Source organism: Delphinus delphis, chromosome 11 (assembly GCF_949987515.2).
Source record: "Delphinus delphis chromosome 11, mDelDel1.2, whole genome shotgun sequence".
Classification (NCBI taxonomy): Eukaryota; Metazoa; Chordata; class Mammalia; order Artiodactyla; family Delphinidae; genus Delphinus; species Delphinus delphis.
This window is the reverse complement of record NC_082693.1, coordinates 3,649,438-3,663,327: the sequence shown is the minus strand read 5'-3', so window position 1 is coordinate 3,663,327 and position 13,890 is coordinate 3,649,438. Positions and strand designations below refer to the sequence as shown.

The following is a 13,890-nucleotide window of genomic DNA, read 5'->3' as shown; positions in this document are numbered from 1 at the left end:
AGCCAACTGCGGGGACTGGCCGTCCACAGGAAAGGCCCTACACTGGACGCTGCAGGGAGGCTAAGGAACACGGCCTCACTGCCTGGAGGAAAGTAATACTAATTTAATGAAAGCTAATTGTTTATCTTGCACTCACTGTGGCCTGGGCATTGTGTTATGTGCCTGACAAACTTTATCTCAATATGTCTCAATAACTTCTTTTTTTTTTTAAATTTTATTGGAGTATAGTTGCTTTACAATGTTGTGTTAGTTTCTACTGTACAGCAAAGTGAAACACGTCTACGTATACATATATCCCCTCTTTTTTGGATTTCCTTCCCGTTTAGGTCACCACAGAGCACTGAGTGGAGTTCCCTGTGCTCTCCAGTAGGTTCTCATTAGTTATCTGTTTTATACATAGTGTCAATAGATATATGTCAATCCCAATCTCCCAGTTCATCCCACCCTGCCCCTTTCCCCCTTGGTATCCATGTGTCTGTTCTCTATGTCTGTGTCTCTATTTCTGCTTTGTAAATAAGATCGTCTATACCAATTTTTCAGATTCCACATACACGCGTTAATATACGATGTTTATTTTTCTCTTTCTGACTTACTTCACTCTGTATGACACTCTGTCTCAATAACTTCTACGCTTGGGGGGTGAGGCACAAGAGGTCAGGAACTGCCGCCTCCCTCCACCTCGCTCAAGCAACCACCGTGAGGCAGCGTCCAGATTCAAGCCCAGGGGTGTGATTCTGGGGTCATTGCTCTCAGCCTCTCTCCTCCTGCAGACGATCGCAGGAACGATTGCAGGAACATGCATTCAAACGGCCTCTGCCCCGGAGACTGTCATTCAGGAGGAGGTTAGGGGAAGGAGGGCAGCCAAGTCTACTCTAAAGGAAGCTCTCGGGATTCCGACGCAGCTCCCCGCTCAAGAGCCATCCGAATAGATCAGCCTGAATCGGCCAGCTTGGGGCTGGGGAAATAATGAAAATGTGTGGAGCTGATGAGCTGAGTCCTATCCGTACATCCATTTAACAAGTAGCTATTGAGCACGTACTGCATGTCAGGCTCTGCCATAGGTGCTGGGGAGTCACAGCGAACGAGTCAAAGACTCGGCCATCATGGAGCTCACATTCGAGAGAAGACAGATGGTAAACCAGAAAAGTGACTCTGGGATATATACACTCATAAGGACTCTAAGGAAGAATAAGGGGCTGACTGGGAGGAGGGAGCTTGATAGGCAAGACCTCACTTAGGCGGTGACATCTGAGCAGAGAAATAAAGTGAAGGACACAGTCATGGGAAGACCTGAGGCAAAAACATTCTGTGCAAATGCCCTGGGGCTGGAAGAAACACATGTTCAAAGGACAGGAGGGAAAGGTGGAGAGAGAGAAAGAGAGAGAGAGAGAGGGTTGGAGGGGTCCTCCAGAGGAGTTTGTGGGGTGGAAGTTGTTTGGGTGGTGGTTTTGAGCAGGGAGCAACGTGATCCACCCCTGCAGGAAAGTCAGGGGGCTCAAGGGGCAGAAAAGGGAGAGCAGCTTGCAGAGAGAGCCCCGCAGTGCAACCCGCAACCATTTGATCTTCACTCATTTATTCAGTCTTTCTTTCAACATCCACGTACTAATTTCTGCCGTGCGCTAGGCATTTATGTACGTCTTCTAATCTCGTTTTCTCCGTGCAATCCTAATGGGAAGGTATTATTATCCCCATTTCACAGATGTGATAAGTGAGGCCCAGAAAGGTGAAGGTGACCCACCGAGGTCACACAGCTACAGTGGTGTCTTCAAGATTCACACACAAGCTTTAGCCTCGTACACCCTGACGTAGCTATCCCCGCCCTAGGGGAGTCCCCTGCGTTGGGGACGTGCCTCCCAAGTCAAGGCCTGATTGGGAACTTGGCTCAGTGCTCAGGGACCCAGAGGCTGGTGGCTCCACGAGACACACCTGTGCGACAGTTGTTCGTGCTGCTGAGCTTAGCCTTTGGCCCACTCACCTCTGTCTCGCCGTGAGGACTGGGCTAGAGGACAGGCAGAGTGTCACCCACGTGTAGCCATGGATGGATGATTTGCAAGTCCCCATAGGACATCGTATCCCTCCATGGCCCACGTGGTCAGGAGGGTTCAAGGAGGGCTCACATAAGGGATGAAACATTCCTGGTCTCAGTCCTCTGTGTGTGTGTGTGTGTGTGTGTGTGTGTGTCTGTGCACGTGCGTGCATGTGTGTGCGCGCATCTGCACCCGCAGGGTTGCATGTGAAAATATGTGTATGTGCGTGTGTGTGTCTACACAGCGAAGAGTGAGTGCGTGTGCCTCCGTCACACGTGTGTGCAGGATTGTGCGTGCATAGGTTTGGGGTGTCCACAGCCACACCAGTGGGGAGGCAGGGATCGAATGCCGCTGTTCCCAAACCTACAGCTTGCGGGCTCTTCGGGAAGCGAGCTACCCCTGCAGTCAGAGAAGGGGCCTTGTGGACTCCGCCCCAGAGCACCCGTGGCTTCCTGGCTGCTCCGTGGGGCGCACTCCTAGGATGAGAGGAACTTGGCTTACTGTCCACCCCTAACCAGCTGTGTGACCTTGGGAAAACCAGACCACTTCTCTGTTCTTACCTACAAACGGGAATAACTAGATCTGACCCATGTACAAAGATTAAAAGATGTGTGAGAAGATGCTGTATAAACGGTGAGGTGGTGGATGGAAGGGAAGAGACGGCAGCCTCGTGTGTCCAGCATGGTGCCAAGTGTGATAAGGAACACACTGGCCACAAAAGCGAAAAGAAACAAGTGGGAGGCTATCAAACTAAAAACCTTCTGCACAGCATGGAAACCATCAACAAAATGAAAAGGCAACATTCCGAATGGGAGAAAATATTGGCAAATCATATACTGGTAAGAGGTTAATATTCAAAATACGTAAAGAACTCATACAACCCAATAGCAAAAAGTAAACAATCTGATTAAAAAATGGGCAGAAGGGACTTCCCTGGTGGTCCAGTGGTAAAGAATTCGCCTTCCAGTGCAGGGGATGCGGGTTTGACCCCTGGTCGGTGAACTAAGATCCCACATGCTGCGGGGCAACTAAGCCCGCCTGACACAACTACTGAGCTCACATGCCTCAACTAGAGAGGCTGCGTGCCGCAAACTACAGAGCCCACGTACTGTGGAACCCGTGCGCCACAACTAGAGAGAAGCCCGCACACCGCGACGAAGAGCCCACACTCCACAACGATAAAATGATCCCGCGTGCCTCAATGAAGGTCCAGGGTGCCACAACTAAGACCCAACGCACCAAAAGAAAAAAAAAAAAAAGGCAGAAGACCTGAATAGACATTTTTCCAAAGAAGACAGACTGACCAATAGACACATGAGAAGATGCCCAACATCACTGATCATCAGGGAAATGAAAATCAAAACCACAATGAGATGCCACCTCACACCTGTTAAAATGGCCTTCATCAAAAGGGCAAGAAATAAGTGCTGGTGAGGGTGTGGAGAAAAGGGAACCCTCTTGCACTGTTGGTGGGAAGGTAAACTGGTGCAGCCACTATGGAGAACAGTACGGAGGTTCCTCAGAAAATTAAAGATACAGCTACCATATGATTGAGTAATTCCACTTTGGAGTATTTAGTCAAAGGAAGCGAGAGCAGGATCTGGAAGAGATATCTGCCCTCCCATGTTCATTGCAGCACTATTTACAATAGCCAAGTTATGGAAACAACCTAAATGTCCATCAATGGGTGAATGGATAAAGAAGATGTGAGATATATATATATTCCACACAGTGGAATATTATTCAGCCGCGAGAAAGAAGGAAATCCTGCCTTTTGTGACAACATGGACAGACTTGAGGGCATTATGCTAACGAAATGAGTCAGACAGAGAAAGACAAATACTGCATGGTATTACTTGTATGTGACTCTTAAAAAGAAAAAAAGTCAAACTCATAGAAACAGAATGTAGAAAAGTGGTTGCCAGGGACGGGGGGTGGGATGGGAGAAATAGTGAGAGGCTGGTGAAAGGGTACAAACTTTCAGCTGTGAGATGAATAAGGTCTGAGGAGCCGATGTAAGGCATAGTTAATAACGTTGTGTTGCATAATTGAAAAAAAAAAAAAGACTGCACTAGACCCAGGCAGACTCTGCCCTCAGCCCAGCAAACATTGAACAAGTAATCAGTGGCCAGCCCGGTGCATGGGATGGGGATGCAGATACCCAAGATGTGGAGTTTGCCGTTTGATTGGGAAATAGAGCACCTCGTTCAAGAATGGAGCGACCTCTAGTTACTAGGACGGTGGGCTGTGAGCTGAACATTTTCTCGTTCAGCTAACTCTAAAGGCACTCAGGCTTCCTGTTCGGTCCACCGCATGCCCCAGCCTCTGCTGTGGCAGCAGTATACCCTGGGGCTGGGCCCAGGCCTCTGCCTTACCTGTGAAATGGGGGGCAGCATCTCTGCCTCTCCAGTCCGTCGTGTTGTGTGTGTGGCCGTGGGTTCCTGGCAGGCAGTGTGGACATGATGCGTAGACAGGCAGGCAGGCCGTTGTGGAGTGTCCGCTGTCTTCTGGGCTCCACGGCGACTCTGAGTGCGGAGGAAACGGTTTTCCTGTTGGGGATGGGATGCCTCGATGCCCTCTTCAGGAAGCGTGAAAAGGAGATGGGGCTGCTCTTTGCAGTTTGAATTGGGTGGAAACTTTGCAAAACCCGCACAGGAGTGAGTCCGAGCCGCTTCCTCTCTCTCCGCAGAGGCCCCTTGTCTGTGCCGTGTAAGGGCCGTGAGAGTGTCCACCTGGCAGGGGTACTGGGTGTGGAAAAGCTGTAGTCATTCCACTGAAATCAGATTCAGAGACTGGTCTCTCCCTGAAGTGCTTACAGTCTAGTGAGGAGGGAAAAGCCCACAGTCCCCAGGTGAGAGCTGTTATGAACCAGCCCAAGACCTGGCGCCTGAAAACCACCCCGGGTCCGGAAGCAGCAGCAGCATCTGTGTGCGCAGAAATCTCTTGCCGGGGCGGCTCTCCTGCGCGTGGCGGTGGTTGGCCGGGCCTGACTGCCCCGGAAAGCTCACTTTCAGGGTGCTCACGAGCACTGCCTGGCCGGCTGCTGTTGGCGCTGGCCCCGTTCCTCTCCATGGATTCCTCCCCGCAGGGTTCCTTCGATCACCACGAAAACCACCGGGCAGACCACTTCCCTGGAAGCCAGCGGCTGGGGTGTTTCAAGAAGGAAGGTTGGGCTGGGAAAAGTTGAGTCAATGAGGAACTGAGAAGGTCCCACTGGATTGGCAACCAGATCTCTGGGGGACTCCCTGGGGGGCTCCCTGGGGAAAGCTCTGCTAGGGCTCCGGGGAGGAAGCGCGTCCCAGCTGGTTGGCAGAAGATCAAGGTGAAAGGAAGCACCTGCAAGCAGACAGCTCTTCCTGGGAGGCAGTAGAAGATGGGGGGGAGGCAGCTGTAGGGAAAAATAGTGTTTCTGTGATGAGAGATTTGATGAGCAAAAGCCTGTGCCAATGACAGCATTGAAGACCAGCGGGGGAGGAGAGGGCCTGATGACGGGGCTTGGAGAGGAGGGAGCACCCCTCTCCTGAGATGGAAGGGAGAGAGGCAAGGGTGGCAGAGGGGGACATTAATAACAGCTGACACAGGGACTTCACTCCCAATGCAGGGGGCCTGGGTTCGATCCCTGGTCAGGGAACTAGATCCCGAAACTAAGAGTCCACATGCCACAACTAAAAAGGATCCTGCATGCTGCAGCTAAGAACCGGCACAACCAAAATAAATAAATTTTTTTTTTTTTTTTTGGTACGCTGGCCTCTCACTGTTGTGGCCTCTCCTGTTGCAGAGCACAGGCTCCGGATGCGCAGGCTCAGCGGCCATGGCTCACGGGCCCAGCCGCTCTGCGGCATGTGGGATCCTCCCGGACCAGGGCACGAACCCGCATCCCCTGCATCGGCAGGCGGACTCTCAACCACTGCGCCACCAGGGAAGCCCATAAATATTTTTAAAAAAGGAAAAAAAACCAGCTGACACTTATTAAGCACTTATTGTGTGCCAGGTTCTATTGTAAGTGCTTTGCGTGTCTTAACTCGTTTCACCCTCAAAACGCTTTAGAGAAGTTCTATTGTTAACCCCATTTATAGATGAGGAAACCAAGGCAAGGCTGTACCGAGGAGTTAGGCAGGATGACGCAAGGAGTCTTACTCCAGGAAGTGAGAAAAGGAGGGCCGGGGTGGGCCACCGCTGGGAGGGCGGCCAGCAGCTCCTCTCAAGACCACTGCAATGATCGGAGAGATGCAGCAGCCCTAGTAATCGCAGGAGGAGGGCTTTTGCTTAGAAGAATACTTTCCCAGTTGTTGCTTTTTTTATAAATTTATTTATTTTTGGCTGCATTGGGTCTTTGTTGCCGCGCGTGGGCTTTCTCTAGTTGCCGTGAGCGGGGGCTACTCTTTGTTGTGGTGCGCGGGCTTCTCATCGCGGTGGCTTCCGTTGTTGCTAAGCCTGGGCTCTAGGCGCATGGGCTTCAGTAGTTGTGGCTCGCGGGCTCAGTAGTTGTGGCTTGCGGGCTTAGTGGCTCCGCGGCATGTGGGATCTTCCCGGACCAGGGCTCAAACCCGTGTCCCCTGCATCGGCAGGCGGATTCTTAACCACTGCACCACCACGGAAGTCCCTCCCAGTTGTTCTTTAAAACAAGGAAACTTATTCCCCCAGCCCCCAAATCAAACCCAATGGGCGTCTCTAACACATAATCTGACCAAATCAGAGCTGCCCTGGTTGAAGCGGAAGGTCCATGCCCTGCCTTCTCCACTTGCCTCCTGACCTCAGGGGGGGTCCTGGGGCAGCCGGGGGTGCCCTGAGGAAACTCAGGGCACAGGAGAGAAGCACAGCGTTTCCGTAAGACCAGACTTGTTCATATGAACGTTCAAAGAGCCAGCAGCGTGTTTTCAGGGGAAACCTCTCTGAAAAGGAGAGGCAGGCAGTTCTTTTCCCAGTCTCTGTGACCCCTATTCCTTGGCGGCGGAGGTGTGGACTAGATGACCTTTAGAGCTCCCCTAGAGGAGACTGAGCAGAGAAGGAAGGAGAAGCAAAGCCTGGTGAGAGGGAGGCCCATGCGAGCTTTCAGCCTTGCTCGGGGCACTGGAGCCCGAGGGCCTACCAGACCAGGGTGACATTTCTGTAGCTTTTTGCCCCTGGCTGCTGGGACATCCGTCATCACCTGCCTTATTAAGACCTTTCCAAAGCTTTCTGAGGAGGACTGTGCAGTTGCCCACGGCACCAAGGAGCAAGGGAAGTCCACCCCTTCCTCTGTGCCCCGGGGGCCTGCAGGAGGAGTGGGGGGCCGGGAGGAGGGAGGGGGGATGGCGCCTGGTAGGTCTCTGATGGCAGCAGAGCTGGGGCTGCGGAGCCCCTCGTTGGCTCACACCGGTATCAGTAATAGTCATTATAAGATTGTGCATGTGTGCAGGGCTTATTAGGTTTCTCCCAAGGCAGTTTCACATTCAAAGTCTTACCAAATCCCCATAACTCAGTGAGATAAATAGGACATGGATAAGAGCCTTGTTTACAGTGACTTGACCTTCCCCAGGGCCAGCGGCGTGGAGAGGGGGCTGGGTCTCCAACGCCAGCTCCACACTGTTGCTACTGCCTTCCCGGAACCCTCAGCCCCAGGCCCGGGGCCAGCATTTCCCCAGCTCTCCCACCCCACCCCCAACTTTCTCATTGTCCTGCTTTCTGGCCCCCTGGACTCCTTTGGCTCAGTTACGAGCCATCTGGTCTCTGAAAATCCGAGCTAGCAGTTGAAGGGAAGGAAAGGAAAAAGCTGGTGTTTTTTCCTGCTGCTTGGAGGGGGTTAATAATTAGGTGATCGGGGGCAATGGGAGGAGGGAAGTTAGAAATTATTCTCAAGACTCTTGATGAAGTATCAAGAAGGGGGAGAAAATATTTTGGTCTTACAAAAATCAGCCATATTGGGCTTCCCTGGTGGCGCGGTGCTTGAGAGTCCGCCTGCCGATGCAGGGGACATGGGTTCGTGCCCCGGTCCGGGAAGATCCCACATGCCGCGGAGCGGCTGGGCCCGTGAGCCATGTCCGCTGAGCCTGCACGTCCGGAGCCTGTGCTCCGCAACGGGAGAGGCCACAACAGTGAGAGGCCCGTGTACCACAAAAAAAAAAAAAAAACCAGCCATATTAAGGTGCAATTACACACTAAAATTCTTCCATTTTAAGCGTGTAGTTTGATGATTTTTGTCAAACGTCTATAGTTGTGTAGCTACTTCTCAAGCTATGGAACATTTCCATCACCCCGATGACCCCTCGCTCCGTTTTCACTTTAATGTCTCCCCTCCCGTATCACTGAAACTGATCTGCCTTCTGTCACTATTGTTGTGCCTTTTCTAGAGTCTCTACAATGGGATCGTACATTGTGCGGACTTTCGTATCCTTCACTTAATATAAGGCTTTTTTGAAATTCATCCACGTTGGTACATACATGAGTAAGCCGTTCCTTTTCGTTGCTGAGCAGTACTCCATTGTATGGCTACACTACAACTTGTTTATCCATGGGTATTTAGGGGTGCTGGGGTTTTTTTTTTTAACATGAATCTTTAATTTTTTTGTAATAAGTGCCTCTACGTGACTAGTGATATCACTAGTATATTTTCTTTGGTGAAGTATCTGTTCAAATCTTTTGTGCATTTTCCTATAAAGCTGTTCATCTTTTAATTATGAGTTGAAAGAATTGTTCATTTTTCTTAACAGTATCTTTCAAAGAGAAAATTTCTTTTTATTTTGATGAAGTCTAGTTCATCAACTTTTTTCTTTTATGGTTTGTGTTTTTGTGTCATAACTAGGAAATCTCTGTGTCCTCTAAGTCGCGGATTTTCTCCTATGTTTTCTTTGAGAAGTTTTATACTTTTGTCTGTTACTTCAGGTCTATGATCTATTTTGTATTAATTTTTATATATGGTGCAAGTTATGAATTGAAGTCCATTTTTTGCATGTGGATATTCAATTGTTTCAGCGCCATCTGTTAAAAAAATTAGTATCCCTCAATTGAATTATCTTGGTACTTTTACCACAAATCAATTTACCAAGAATCAACTGATATTTGAATCTATTTCTAGCGTCTCTGTTCAGTTCAGTCCATCTGTATGTCTCTCCTTATGCCAACATCAAATTCTCTTAATTTGGGCAAGTCTTGAAAGCACACAGTGTATGTCCTATAACTTGTTCTTGTTTCTCAGAGTTGTTGTGACCATTCAACGTCTCCCACCCCCCATGAATAGGAGTGACTTCTGAGAAAATAAGGTCATCTTTTCCTCCTATTACCATGTTTAGATAGAGAAGGCTTCCTGGAGGAGGTGATAAAGTTAAGAAAAGGGGGAGGTGGGAGGAGCCCAGTCTCCAGGCTCTACCGGCACTGGTGACGGTGGCACCAGGACGGGTCGGGGCGATGAAGGTGCCGGGAATGACTTTATGATTTCTCCCTTTTCCTGAAGCTCAAGACAGCTCCGTCGGAGAGGTTCCCTGGCTGTTTCCTTCCAGAGGCTGGGGGTTAGAGCTGCTGTCTTCAGCCTGGTGAAGGGGAGGGGGGCCTCCTTCAAAGCTGTGCCACAGGGGTCCTGGCTTTTCCTCCTCAGTTCTCCTGCTGGGCGTCCCCTCCCGCATCCTCCGCCACTTCACCCACCGCATCACCGCACGTCTCATCAGTTCCTCTCAACTACTCGGCTGTGTGGATGGCCAAGCAGTGGAATCCTGAGTCTCAAACTAGAGACGCGGGAAATTGTAGGTGCACAGCCTCCCGTGGCTCGGAGCCTGGCCTGGCTACAACCTCATTAGCTCCTGGCAGCTCTGGGTGTTTCTTCCCCCTCCAGCCAGCTGGCCTCTGAGGTCTCTGCCCTTCCCCAGGCAGCACCACCACTCTCTTCTCCGCTTCCTGGCTCTTTCAGAGTAAGAAACAGGGTCCTCTTCCAGAGGAACCCCAGCTCCTCCTCTTCCTTCAGGTCCACGCTGACTCCTTGGAAGACCCTTAACCCCCATCTTGCTCGGGTGATGCCCTGAAATGCCCCGATGGCCCGCTCCTCTCATCCCCTGAGAACTCCATGCTCCTTCCCAGCCCAGCGTGGCAGCAAGACCAGGGACAAGCCACACACTTAAACCCTCATTCTGGGTCCGGACCGCCCCGCTCTAGGGTCAGCACGTCCACCCACAAGCCAGCCACCCCATCATCACTCATCGACTTGGGCCACCTGGGGCCGCTAAAGCCAGGGAGGACTGAGTTCTGCCTAAAGTCAGGGGCCCTGGGATCACGAACCCGGGAAATAAGCTTTCAGCCTGGATACCGTACGCCTCCCTCCTTTGGAATTCCAAGAGCCCAGGACCCAGAATGGGTTGTGCTCTTTTTTCAGAGGGGCCCCCTTCCATTGCCAACGTGCTGGGGCCGCTCAGTTCCAGATCTCCGAGGGCCACGGCCTTGGGCTGCGAACTGCACAGACTGCGAGGTGAACGATGCAGCGTGGCAGCTCCGGGAAAGCCCCTCCCGGGCTCCTGCCCTGGGCCGGGTTGGGGGCTGTAGGATTCCAAGGTTCCTGGTGCACCTTGAAGGGTCCCCCTCACCCCAAAGCGCAGCGGTTGCCCTGAGGCCTGTGAGCACGGGCTTTCCTCCTTCCTTTACCTCCCCAGCAGCAAGGGGAGACAGGCCTGCCTCTAGGTCCTCCACCTAAATGCCCAGCATCTTCGGGATTCGCTCCACCTGCGGAGCCTGTTTCCACCACAATGAAATGGGGATGCAGCGATGTTGCAGGTTGCCATCTGCCCTGTTTGATGAATTGGGTACCCAGGGCAGAGGTCTGAGAAGCAAGTTCTGAGAGCAGCAGGTTCTTGCTACGTGGAGGGGACGTTTTCTGCCTCTCGGTGCTCACAAAATGCAGCACCTGCTGACTTCAGGCATGCAGAGAGCACCCTTCGTGGAAGAAAAATTCTTCCTTTCTTTCTGGCATTTGAGCTGATGAAATTAAAGCCTGGGTCAGAAAAGTGAATGAATAAAACGTTCGCTCGTATGACCCTTACCTTTATGATGTGTTTGTGCATTCACGTTGTATCTGCTCGCCTAAACACCCTGCCAAGTGAAGGATTTACTGTTATCCTACTGGTGAGAAAACTGAGGCTTCGGGAGATAAAGGACTTGACGAACCTACACAGGGGTTGTGATCCGCTTGTGGAGGGCTGGTGAACCCAGCACAGATCCCAGCACCTTACTGGGGCTGGGTTGGGGGCAAGGCCTCAGGCCAGCTGTCCTGGGTTCTGTGGACAGGCCCCCCGCCTCACATCTGCACAGGCTGTGATGGGTGGTGCCGCCCCGGGGACCCTGTCTCGTCCCTCCTGTCCCCCACTTCCCTTCTCAGCCTCTGGTGCCCGGTGGTCTGGTGTCTCTGGTATGGGGGCAGTGCTCCCAGGGAAGGCGGGAAGAGAGGGAGGCAGAGAGGAGGGGCTGTGACCTGCAGGCCAGGGATTCAGGGATCAGCTCAAGCGTGGTGGAAGGACAGGCCTCGGACTCGGGCAGCGATGGACAAACAAGGCGACGATCCCCCGCCCGTGTTCTCATTACGGCTGGAGAAAGTTCCAGCTTCAGTCAAACAGGAACTTCATCGTTGGTCGATGTGGCTGCTCTCCTGGCGGGTGGACTCCCTGAGGCGTGGGATGCTTGTTTGCACGCTCATGCACTGGGTACCAGCAGTGTGTACCCGGCACTGGGCTAAGCAGCGGGGACCCCCGTCCAGGGCGTGGGGCCTGGACGTGAGTGTCCACTGGCCATAAACCTTACAAAGTAGAATAATGGACACAATCCTTGAAACCTGCCTGCCTGGGCTTTAGGCTCTCCTGCTAACTAGCTGTGTGACCTTGGACAAGTCACTTACATCCTCTGAGCGTTGGTTTTCTCATTTGTATGAAAGAGGCTGATAACACACACCATAACGAGTTGTCATGAGAAACGAGGCATGTGTTGAACGCCTGAGAGTTCACCTGTGGTTCACAGACTCCCCCGGCCTCCGCTTCCTCATCTGGAGACTGAGGAGGAAGTTTTGTTGGATGCTGTTTTGCGAGTTTTAACAAAGTGACACATGGAAGGTGCTTAGAACAGTACATGCCACATAGTAAACACTATGAAGTGCTGAAATATGATTATTAGTATTTTGCGGCCCCGATTTTGTCTTCTATTGTCTGTCTGTTTATCCGTCTATCCATCCATCCATCTATCTATCTATATCTATCTAGCCATCCATCCATCCATCCATCTATATTTATCTATCTATCCATCCATCCATCCATCTCTATCTATCCATCTCTAGCCCTTACTTGTACTTTACTAGCTTTCCCACTAACATCCTCTTTTTGTCCCAGGATCCCCCCAAGTGCACCACATGGCGGTTAGTTATCACGTCTCAGTTTTCTCTGGTCTGTGACAGTTTCTGTCTCTTTGTGGATTTCAAGACCGTGACAGTTTTGAGGAGGACTGGTCAGATATTTTGTAGAATGTCCTCGATTTGGGTCTGTCTGACGCTCTCCCACGTTTGGAATGGGTTATAGGTTTGGGGGAAGGATACCACAGAGGTGACGTGCCTTCCCATCACTTCTCCACTTTTTTCTTCCAATTTTGTCTCTAATGAGAATCAATTCTTGGGGTTCCTCTGTGCGGGTTCTCCTCTGAGGTGGAGGGAAGGGAGGTCTGGGGCTGACTTAAGCTAAGACCTGCCCAGATGAGGCACTTGGACGGTGACCTCGGGCAGGGCAGGGGGCCAGGGTGGTTAGAGGTGGGTAGCATGAAATTAATCCCAGAAGGAGGCGCCCAAGGGGGTGTCTATTGGGAAGCCCCTGGCCCAGGCTGAGAAGGCCCATGGGCAGGAGGTGGATAGAGAAGAAACAGGGGACTTCCTCCTCCCAGCTGGACTGTCCTTAGGGACCCCATCAGTAGGAACCCCAAAAGAGACTGCGACCCCCAGTACACTGCCAGCCCGAGCCTGAGGTGTGGAAGGACTTGGAGGTTTATGTCTCCCATTGCACATGCCAATGCATCCGCGTCTGGAGACCTGGGAGGACCACGTGGAACCTGCCTCAATGCTGCTCAGGGGAGCGGCTCCCAGCCCTGGGAGGTTGATCAGAACAGAGCCCTTTCGGGTCTTTCTCTGACTTCATGATGGTGACTGCGTGCCAAAGGGGAGAAGGCAGGAGGTCAGCATAACTTTATTCAAAAGTAATTTCAGGGGAGTTCCCTGGCGGTCGGTGGTTAGGACTCGGTGTTCTCACTGCCATGGCCCGGGTTCAATCCCTGAGTGGGGGACTAAGATCCCACGAGTCGCACAGCACAGCCAAAAACACAAAAACAAAACAACAGCAACAAAAATAATTTCAGCGTTAAGTCTCAAGGTGGCTCAAGACAGGTATTAGAATCCCAGCCTCGCAGCAATGGAAGGACCTTGGAAATTGTGTAGTCGGATGGCTCTCAATTCTGGCTGCCCTTAGAAAATCACCTGGGAGCTTATAAAATGTCCTGCTGCCTCTGACCCTGGCCAGCCCAAGTGAATCCGTAATTTAAAAAATCTCCTGGAGAGATTAGCAAGCAGCTGGGGCTGGGAGCCGCTCCTGTGGTTCATTAGTAAATAAGCTGAAATGCAGGACAGGTGAACCAGGTATCACAACCCGAGCCACCTGCAGCGGTGGCCCCAGAGCCCGGATCTCCGCCTTCCGGTCGGCTTTTTCATCCACGTCGGACAAATCTCTCATCAAGCCGGCAACTCTAAGGCCTCTACGAGTGTTTTGCATATGATTAGTTTACAAATGTTCACTGCATGCAATTCTGTGCATCTCGGATGAATAGATCTAGTTCTGCCTCGCTGGTCGGACCTTAGTGGGGGAAAGGGTTATAGAGGGCTAAC

At 51.7% G+C, this 13,890-nt stretch overlaps 1 protein-coding gene across 6 annotated transcripts in view; it reads left to right on the top strand.

Annotated features, from left to right (window-relative positions):
• The window catches only part of IQSEC3 (IQ motif and Sec7 domain ArfGEF 3), a 100,923-nt gene that overhangs the window by 16,045 nt on the left and 70,988 nt on the right, over nt 1-13,890 (top strand). The window lies entirely within an intron of this gene.